General features: G+C 33.3%; 1 non-coding gene across 1 annotated transcript; it reads right to left on the bottom strand.

Annotated features, from left to right (window-relative positions):
* Positions 1 to 254: 254 nt before the first annotated feature.
* On the bottom strand, positions 255 to 328 carry Smp_tRNA_02276_Pseudo_TTG.1.1. Its single transcript has one exon. It is a non-coding gene (tRNA).
* Positions 329 to 8,463: the final 8,135 nt, after the last annotated feature.

The following is an 8,463-nucleotide window of genomic DNA, read 5'->3' as shown; positions in this document are numbered from 1 at the left end:
ATTATATTTATTTTTCTAAGTGTGTGTGTGTGTGTAAACAAATATCTGTGTACATAAATATTGTTTATTTATGATTATTATTATTATTATTATCGTTATTGTATTAATTATTTAAGTCGGAGGAAAATTCAATAGAACAAAATGAAATATCACTTGTTAATCAGAGATAGATAGTGGCTAGCAGTGGAATCCAGGAAGCGCGTTTCGTCCTATTTGGGACTCGTCAGCTGAATGTACCTGCATCTCAGAGTGGATGTTTACTCTGGGACTCGAACTCAGTACCCTCGCTTCAAACGCCATCGCGTTATCCACTCGGCCACTGAGTCCACGCGCGTCCTGGATTCCACCGCTAGCCACTATCCATCTCTGATTACCATGCTTGTGAATTAAGGCTATATCGAGTCAATACGCACAGTATGCACATATGCCAATAAGAGACTGACCAGTTGCAGTCCTAACACATCGATGGGCAGATTCAAGCAAACAATACTAAGTGAATTTATCACTTGTTAATGTTTATCATTGAATATTTATGAATAGTTTTATTGTGTTACATATTTTAGATTAAATGATGAATTCCTATTAGAATTGAAGTTAGACATTAATACCGTTGGATGCCGACTCAATGGTCTAGAGGTTAAGTGCTCGCGCCTGAGACTGGTAGGTCCTGGGTTCGAATCTCGCGAGGCGGGATCATGGATGCGCACTGCTTAGGCGTCCCAAACTAGGACGATACGACCGTCCAGTGGTTCCAGGTTTTCCATGGTGGTCTAGTTTCAACTATGTATAAAAAATAAAGTATGTGTTAGAAAATAGAATCCAGTATTATTCAATACTTTTTAGTAATATGTTGTTAAAAACTTTCTCTACAGTTTCTAAGATGTAGACTTTAAAGCAAATATTATAAGCTTTGAAATTTATAAGATATTACAAAATGCTCATGCATTATGTATGATAGTCTTTAGCATGTAAAAAATATAGTCACATAAACGTGTGGTAGTAATGATCAGTTTACGAAACATGATGGTAGTAACTCATAACTGATTTTTATATAATGATATAGTTTAATTCAGTTCGACAGTTCAGACCTGCTAGTGAACTAGTGGGGGGCGGGCATCTGCCTAGTGGCCTCCAAACGAACTCGACTTCCACCATGACGCTTCACAACTCTTCTAAATGAAAACCTTCCGACTCTCAGGGCAGAGTTCAAGTAGTTTGAATGGTTTTTTCTGCTTATCGTTTCTTCTACAGTTTCTTGCCCCAAGCCCAACCCTTCCCCATTATTCGGGCTTGAGGCCGGCAGTAGCCCCCGGGGGGGGCTACAGGTGGAGTTAGTGAACTAGTAGATTCACAGTATTTAGATTACTTGATATGTTAATCACATGGTTGGATGCTTTTAAAATCCTTGAATAATCCATAGGATTGACAACTATGTAATTAATTGATTTGAGGTAGTCTACAAGAGATTTCGGATGCTCAAATTTAGAGTTACTTAAATTGCTGGTCGTAATCCAACTTGGTCGATAGAATTCAACCACCATGCAGTGAATAGACTAGCATAACATTGGCTGCTACACAGTAATCAATCACTTGTACACACTTAGCGCGGTATACAACGAAAAATATTTTAAAGTTTCAATTTTTACATTCCAACTCTGTATGAAGTCAGTCGAACTGAGTCAGGTGGACTAAGCCATTCATAACGGGTACTCTCCTACTAGCTTATTTAATTTGTTACGGCGGTCTGCTTGAATATCTAGGCTACCTGTTTGTTCTATATAGATACTTCAACAAGTTATCTAATTTTGTTTTAGTACATCATTATATCCATTAATCATACGACCGATTCAGATACGTTTCTGATAAGTGTACAACCTTTCGTTGTACAAGTTACAAAAGGCTCAATCAGAGGTATCGTGGCTGCTGGCAATATGTATACAGAGAAAAGAATGTACATTACATAGACCTCCATTGACTGGACTGCTAACTTCTATCTAGCGATCACTCATTACTTAACATCAGGATCGACTAAGAGGTGAAAACAGAATCTTGTTAAAATATTTTGTGCTGAGAATTCTATATCGTACCAAAAATATAATATTGAATACAACTAATAATAATATAATAATAATTAGTATCGATCTCATAAACACCATTATATATAACGGTGGTTGAAGTTAGCTACTTCCTCAGTGTCAGTACAAGTGGTAGTTTCAGCACCTATGATCATTTTCAGTCTATTCAATTCATTCGCCTACAATTTCATTTGAAGTGGCTAGAGTTATCCGCCACTGTTTTTAAAGTATGTGTTAACGTAGCGCATCCCGACATACCAAATGAAAAAGATAAATATAATAAAAGCGATTATATGTAAATAGATAGCTTACGAAATGTTATCCTCGGACACTAAATAAATAAACGTACTGTGTAGATAGCCTCGATATTGCTACTGATAGTAACCATCCATATTTTCTTATAAGTTGGATTGTTTTACGTACAACTCGAAGCTATAACCATATGTTTTGATAGGTTCTTGAAAATAATTTACAGAGTTATAAATTTTACGACCAAAATTCTCCATATGAATATTTCAATTAGTATTTCTTGTTTTATTATGGATTAATTACAGTTCACTAAGTGAAATCATTTACACTGCTGAACAAAACCTAGTGAATAAACGACAATGTTTGGCAGGATTAACGAAAACTTCGAAACTTTAGTCAAATCTTTGCAGGCTCTGTTACTATATCATAACGTTTGCACAATATATTTGCCTTATATAGTTGAAGTCATGATTCATTTGGAGCTAGACCACCATGGAAAACTTGGAAGCGCTGAACGGCCGTTCCGTCCTATTGTAGGACTCCTCAGCAGTGCACATCCACGATCCCGACTCCAAAGATTAGAACCTAGGACCTATAGGTCTCGCGCGAGAGCACTTAACCTCTACACCACTGAGCCGGCATTCAACGGTGTTAATGTCTAACTTCAACCAACCCACGAAATTGAGCAACCGTTCACCATTGTCTTCAGTGAGTTACTATCTCACAACTGACCTGGTTGAACTCCGTTGATCACTGCTTCTCGCTGGAACTCCAGAAAATACCCCATTGAGCCAGTCACTAGTGAGTAAATGATTATTATCAGATGTAGTTTTGTGGAGAGTTCAGTAATTTTATGGTTGAAATCATGAGTCAATTGAAGCTAGACCACCATGGGAAACCTGGAAGCACTGGATGGCCGTTTCATACAGGTTTTCCATGGTGGTCTAGCTTCGATTGACTCATGATTTCAACTATAAAATTACTAAAATCTCCACAGAACCCCCTTCTGACATTAGCCTTCTTTATAAATACTTTCAAGCATCTAAGTAATCTTCAAAACATTGTACACTTGCATTAAACAGATGAATTGTACTGATATGATGCAAGGAGTAAAATCTAATTGCTTCAATAGCTAATACACTTGTAAATCTAAACCACTGAATTTCAATAGCTGTTTAAACTTTGATATTTTTAGAACTGCTTCAAACACTTTTCAAAGTTTTATGTTATTATCATTTAAAATCATGTATATACGTGACTGCTTTAATGAGACTTAGTTTTATACTTGGTTAGTGGACGACAACTTTTTACTGTATTTTAATCAGCATGAAGCAACAGAAAAAAAGTAAGCTATTGGCAACAGTCTTAACAGACACTTGAACTTGAAATTTATGAATTTTTCTATTTTATAGATTTCATTATTTACTTTTAGTGTTGATAATCGACTTACCAAACGTTAAACTATTGGAGATGCCATTCATGGTATTCTAGGTATTTTTGCTGGGTTTTAAAATTTGTTTTTACTCAAAGTATAATGGTATACACTAGTTGAGCTTCAATAGTGAAGAATACTAGTTATAAAAACTTTCAACATGATTTCGGTAGCACTGTTCAGCTAGATATTCCTGAAATCTTACAAAAATATGATAAATCTTTAATTATTATACACCTGTATCAGACAGGATTACACTCACTGATTGCTGATGTCAAGAATAAAGAGCTTACCAACCCTTATTTTAATTTGATGATATTACGTATGAATTAATAGAAATACTTCGTTTCTTTCTTACTCCAAAGTCTGATGTCTAGAGTTTGACAATGAAAATATTTGAGTTTGTAAATTTAAAGAGTATAAAATGAAAACAAATTCTGCTAGATCCATATGATTCAATGAAAGAATATATTTTCAACGGTCTAACTGCAAATAAACATGTTAAAAGACTTAAACAATTGAAATGAGATCAACAAAAATGCAATAACATTGTTTGTTGAACACAAAACAACACTAAATATACTTACGGAGGTAGAACTAATTTATCTACACACTGCCTTTAGATACTTTGAAGAGTTAAAGAGTCATATGGTACAGTCCTTAACAAATTCAGGCAATATTACAATTAAACACGAAGTGTTAGAAATTTAAGTTTTTACTCGTTGCGACTTTACACATATATTATTTCTGTTATTAACATTACCAAAACTTTATGATGCCTCCTTTGAAGTCGATTCCATCACTGAATTTTAGAATAGTCATCGAAAAATGATGACGGATATCCATAATATGCCTTAATAGATTCCTGAATTTTGTTCGTCAAGTGTAAACCTTTTGATGCATTTTCAGCCAACCTTAATGTGTAATCAAGTGGTAAAAAGTATAAACGCTCTACAATACACGAAAATTCTAACCTTTTAACATTATCTTAATTTATTAATAGGATTAATTTTTGTACGATTTCAGGTTTTAGACATTTAAAATGCGAAATATTTGATATTTATACTAAATAATGATTACTATGCAAATAATTACATTCCTTATTGCATTTCAAAGTTAGGCTTTAATAGCTATCTTGTAAAGGAATTTTCGTAAGCTTTATTTAGAAATATACTGGTTTGGTCAATCGGTTTGGCTCACCATCATTGGCAGCCTGTTTAAACATCTGGGCTACCTGTTCCTGTCATCTAGATATTTCAACAAGTTATCTGATTTCGTTTGTTTTAATACATCATTATGCCTATTAATCGCACAACCTATTCAGGTGCGTTTCTGAAAAGTGTAAGACCTTTCGCTGTAAAGGTTACAGAAGGCTTAGTCAGAGATATCGTGGTTGCTGGCAATATGCAGCGATAAGAATGTACATTATCCAGATGTCGATTGACTGGGCTGCTAAGTTCTAACTGGCGATCACTCAATATTCATCGTCAGGAAGGACGAAGGAGTAAGAAACGGAAACTTGTTGAAGTACTTTGTGCTGAGAATTCTATATTGCACCAAAAATATAATGTTGAATAAAGCTAATAATAATAATAATCAGTAAATCATCAAATTTCATTGACTAGCCACATTCCCGAATTTCCAGATGTCTGAAGCTGGAGAAAATAAATGATTACTAGTGGTTAATTAATACTGAACTCGCAAATGAATCACCAATTTGCGATTTTTATCTCGGATCAAGCTGAAGTTATACATTTCAGGGGAATGTCGAATTGCTATGGAATAACGTTTGGGTTTTTCAAAGGTTTTTCGATTGACAGGTAATTAGTCTTTTTTTAACAGTTTGCGTCTTAGTTAGACAGCTATTAAAAACCAAGAAGCACTGGGAGCTGTTTTATCCTACTACATGACTCCTCAGCAGTCAGTACCCAGGACCCAAATGAGAATTCACTTAATTCAATAGATGATTGTGCGATATAGAGAAGTGGTTGAAGCTGTACATATACACCACCAAATTCAATAGTTCATGCATGAGGCCGACGGTCGTGACTTAATCCCTTGTGATCTCAATGGTGGATAAAGACAAGGAGTCCTATACACGTACAAAACCACTGACCAATCCTTTCTAATTCTCAATAGTTATCTAAGATAAATCCATGATGTAAGCTATAAAGAATGGACAACCTTATCAAAGCACTTGAACTAATGATTTATTTATTTGATGAGTAAAATGTAATCCAATCACTTCTTGAAGTATTAAAATTTCCGTTTATTCTACCATACACCTATTAAATAACAAGGAAAAAAAATAATTATTCCCTATATATTAATAACAATAACAATATGTAAATAATTATAATGAAGATAAATAGATTCAATATAATTGAAATCATTTCATTTTTACGCTTCATCAGTCATTTAAAGGTTGTTCTTTCTTTTTTTCAGATTGATTTCAACACTTTGACAAATCTATTGAGTTTATTTCATCATAATTATTTTTGTCATATTCGCATGCAATTAATCTTCCATAAACTCCCTATCTCTCTCTTTTTCTCTTATACTCACTCACTCACACACACATACACAAAATAAACATATACATATAGATATGATTAACAAACTATCATTGATATATTCTTCTTTTTTTCGTTTTTTTGTTTTGTAAATTTTTTTCTTTTTAATTCATCATTGAAATCATTTGAATGCATGTATATCATTATATTGTTGTCAAGTAATTTTTATTATTCTTCTATTCAAATTTGATAAAAGTTATGAAATGATTTAAAAGCGGGAAATTATTATTTAAAAAGAGAATTATGGTCTTTTCTTTTTTTTCTTTTTTTCTCTTCAAATAGTGAATGAAATCAATGACCAATAATAGAAGTAATCTTAAATGTAATAATAATAATAATCTAAGGGAAAGATATTAGTAGATTAAAAAGAAAAAAAAAACAACAATTGGTTGAAACCTAGAAAATAATGAAGCTCTTGGTGATTTAAAATTCTATTGATATTTTTGGTAAAATAAGTGAGAATTGATGTTTTGTTTAAATTTTCATCGTTCATCTGTAACTTTATTTCTGATAGAATATTAGGATAGGGTTGTAAAGATTGCAGGGTTTCATTGAAATCGATCGATGTTCAATCGCGTTATATCATGGATTGGTTGGTGTTAGATCTTAACACCGTTGAAGGTCGGGTCAGTGGTGTAAAGGATATGCGTTCGCGTTTGAGACCAAAAGTCCTGTGTTGCATTCTCTCATGCAAGACCGTGAATGAACACCGTGTGGGGTCCTATACTGGAACGAAATGGCTATCCTGTGCTTACAGGTTCTTAGTGGTGGTCTAATATTGATCGTTTCATTATCTTATATAATAATTAATGCAGGAATATGGAAAACATATGTCTTGTTTATAAGTTACTCTGTGGAAATCATTCGCTTTTTTTAATTCGAATTAAACTAATTTTACATGTTATATTATCTTAATATCAGTTTGTTATGGAACAAGAGTTGATAATTAGGATGATCAATGAACAAAAAAATTAACAGAACGAATTGATTTCATGAAAATGGATAACGAAATCATAACATATTTTGCCCTTGGTTACATCGCATTCTGTGATATTTACTAAATGTCAGTATCAGAGCAGAATCCTTAGATTTATGTATCCCAAAAAGGCCGATCAATTGATGAAATTAACAATACGACTGTGCAACTGAAAACTCATAGAAATGAGTATCCGTTGAACAGGTTAGTGGTTATTTGAACCTAGGCCAGAAAATAATGAACTGATGCTTAAAAAGAAAGGTAGTGTGAATATTGACACTTGCATGCAGGGAAATCCAATTGGCAATTCCCAAGTCAAAAATGAAATCCGCATCCCAAATTAAACTAACAAACATTAGTAAACTTTAATAAACACCAAAGTCGATAACTAAGGTTATGAATCTTATCATTCATATACGAATAAGCATGTACTCTTGATCACATTACAGACTTTAGCTAAAATGTTAATAGTTTAAATATCGCTTGATGTGTCATTTTCTTCCCCATTTAAATATGTACGAGAATCCTATTATTAGTCTTTGCTTTGCCTTGCTGTGTCCCTATGCGATCTGGCTATAAATTTGCCTCTGTATTGCGTAAGTGTTTCCTTTTTATGTTAGACTTAGGATTTCATTAGGAGCACGATAATATATATATGACGATTGAGTAAGACTCCAGTCTATTTGCGTTAAAGCTTAGATGTTATGTCATGTCACTACGTAGTAGTTTTTTCTCTTTCTTAACCGGGACGACACAAATTCGTTATATCAGATATTCGATAATGGTATTGCAATATTACAAATTGACCGAACCTAAGAATATTAACCTTCTGAATACTAGCAACTGGCTAAATTATATAAAAAAAATAGATACTGTGATATAAATTCTAGGTTTAGAGCAGAATGTTTGTTGCTTAGGCGTTCAAAATCGGATGAAATAATCACTCATCACCTTTTTGAGAACAATAAAAAAGTATTACAAATAGATAATACTATACAAAATGAGTGAGTTTCTAGTGACCTAGAATCTAACTCCAGATCTATCGTATGAATGATTGTTATCGAAATACACATATCGTCAATCCTCGTGTTAAGTTATAGACTTGAATCGCGTTGGTGAATAACAGAATTAAGTGAATCGTATACAAGAATTGATTTT

The sequence above is a fragment of the Schistosoma mansoni genome (assembly GCF_000237925.1).
Source record: "Schistosoma mansoni, WGS project CABG00000000 data, supercontig 0180, strain Puerto Rico, whole genome shotgun sequence".
Lineage (NCBI taxonomy): Eukaryota > Metazoa > Platyhelminthes > Trematoda > Strigeidida > Schistosomatidae > Schistosoma > Schistosoma mansoni.
The sequence above is the reverse complement of the archived record's forward strand: the minus strand, read 5'-3'. Positions and strand labels throughout refer to the sequence as shown.